Below are 2,372 nucleotides of genomic sequence, written 5' to 3'. Positions count from 1 at the left end.
AAAAGGTTCGTCTGTGGGGATGGGTTGGTGTTACAATCGGGATCCTTCGGTATCAGAGGCTAGAAGCTGCCACAAGTGGTAGTGGAAAGGAAAAGCAAAGGGAAAGGCATGGTGTACATTTTGATCAAACAAAACCAAACAATCAGCCATGTAATTCCCCAAATTATGAAATGAGAGTCAATTTGGGTATTGTTGTCTCACCTATATTTACATAGGTATACCCCAACTTAGAGAGACAGTTTGATACCAAAGCATCATCTGTAAATATATACAGCATTACATTAGATTCTGGTCAGTGAAAACCTATAGTTCTCCAAAAATATAGTCAGTAGTTGGAAAATGATTCAAGAAAATAAGCCGTAGTGATTCCAGTTATTCCATCTAAAAATATAGTCAGTAGTTGGAAAAGGATTCAAGAAAATAAGCCATAGTGATTCCAGTTATTCCATCTGATCACATAAAAATTTCTTGAACATCATTTATAAACTAAAATTGAAAGCAACTCATAAACTTACATACTAAAATCTCCAATCACTTATATAACATATCTCACCCCATAGGAGGGGTCTGTGCAAGGCTATTCTGGAGCAAATGCCGTAGTTCTATTCTCAGCACCATAGTTCACCACAGAACATATCAAGACCAAGAGCATGGCATATATGAAACAACCATATCGAAAATCTTTGGTTTCCTAGCCAGGAAGGTAGGAATGAATAATGCTAATGGTACACTCTAGTGAGGAGAATAGAGATTTATAGGCTCTGCCCAGCAATCATCTGTATGGACAGAAACCAAAACCAAACAATCTAGATCAAGACTTCAGCGATGTAATTCCCCAAATTATGAGACTTCAGCGATGTAATTCCCCAAATTATGAAACGAGAGTCAATTTGGTGTAGTGTTATCTTACCTATATTTACATAGGTATACCCCAACTTAAAGAGAGCATTTGATACCAAAGCATCAGCTATAAATATATACAACATTCCATTAGATTCTGGTGAGTGAAGACCTACAGTTCTCCAAAAACATAATCAGTAGTTGGAAAACTGCAATACTTGTTCCAGGTATAATTGCAGTCTTCCATTAGATTCTGGTGAGTGAAGACCTACAGTTCTCCAAAAACATAATCAGTAGTTGGAAAACTGCAATACTTGTTCCTGGTATAATTGCAGTCGTAGTCATTCCAGCTATTCCACCTGCTCACATAAAAATTTCTTGAACATCATTTATGAACTGAAATCGAAAGCAAAGAATGCTGGGCGTGAGGTTAAAGTTCGAAACAGAACTCGGGAAAATAAATCACAATCACTGATCATCTATTATTGGCACAATCACTGATTTATATAAACTAGCCTGATTTCGAGAAAGGGGTTTAAATGCTGTAAAAATTACACGAATCACACCACTTAGCATGCATACATACCCACTCCATTCTTTTCAATTCTGCCCATTCCGTGTCGATAATGGATCATTTTCCCGCACCTTTGCCTCAACCATCTGTACAGAGAATAAATTAATTTTGCCGAAGAAAAAAACCAAAACAATGGCATTTTGTGTTATGAATAAAAACATACACATTTACCCTCCAGTGTCTATAACGTTCTTTCTTCAAAGGGCCATGGCACGATGGTGTTAAGAAGAAAAACATGCAACCAGCAAAAACTTTCACACGTTCAGAATTCAAAACGCGCAGCGTGGTGTGGAGAGGATAATGGAATTTAGGATTAGGGTATTGATGGAGGATGGAGGGGGTAATGGAATTTAGGTTTGGGGTTTTGATGGAAGAGGTTACACATTTATCATGACACTTTGTGTGTGAATCATGCTGGACACCACCAGCCACATTGCATGCGGACAGCAACACACTTTGTTTGCTTGCACGTACATTCTGCAGGTTTAACTACAATGATCCATTCACAGCTGCAGGTTTGACCGCGGAACCGGCCACTGATAACTAACCGTTGCCATGGTTTTGCCACAAGTAAGGGTTTAATTACACCGCGAGTCTTATAAGCTTGATATGGCCTGACATAACGCTGGGCTACTTTTATAGTATAGAAACTATAAAAGTTTTTCCTTCTCCGATGGATGGAGAGGGTAACGGAATTTGGGGTTTGGGGTTTTGATGGAAGAGGTTACACATTTATCACGGCACTTTGCGCGTGAATCACGCTGGACACCACGAGCCCCTTTGCATGCGAACAACAACACAATTTGTTTGCTTGCACGTACATTCTGCAGGTTTAAAAGCATAATAGCTGTGAATATTAAAAGCCATGTATAAAAAATGGGGCCTGCTGCAGGTTTGACCGCTGAACCGGCCACTGATAACTAAAGGTTGCCACGGTTTTGCCACCAGTGGGGGTTTA

At 39.3% G+C, this 2,372-nt stretch overlaps 1 long non-coding RNA gene across 1 annotated transcript; it reads right to left on the bottom strand.

Moving 5' to 3' along the window:
* Positions 1–851: 851 nt before the first annotated feature.
* Positions 852–1,749, bottom strand: LOC149267170 (uncharacterized). The gene is made up of 3 exons (XR_016253057.1): positions 1,586–1,749; positions 1,427–1,500; positions 852–1,199 (listed from the first exon to the last, which is right to left on the bottom strand). It is a non-coding gene; the product is annotated as an uncharacterized LOC149267170 (long non-coding RNA).
* Between the last annotated feature and the right edge of the window lie 623 nt (positions 1,750–2,372).

This window comes from Pinus tabuliformis, chromosome 6 (genome assembly GCF_031772625.1).
Source record: "Pinus tabuliformis cultivar Carrire ecotype Pingquan chromosome 6, CPIR1, whole genome shotgun sequence".
NCBI classification, from domain to species: domain Eukaryota; kingdom Viridiplantae; phylum Streptophyta; class Pinopsida; order Pinales; family Pinaceae; genus Pinus; species Pinus tabuliformis.
This window is presented reverse-complemented; position numbering and strand designations above follow the sequence as displayed.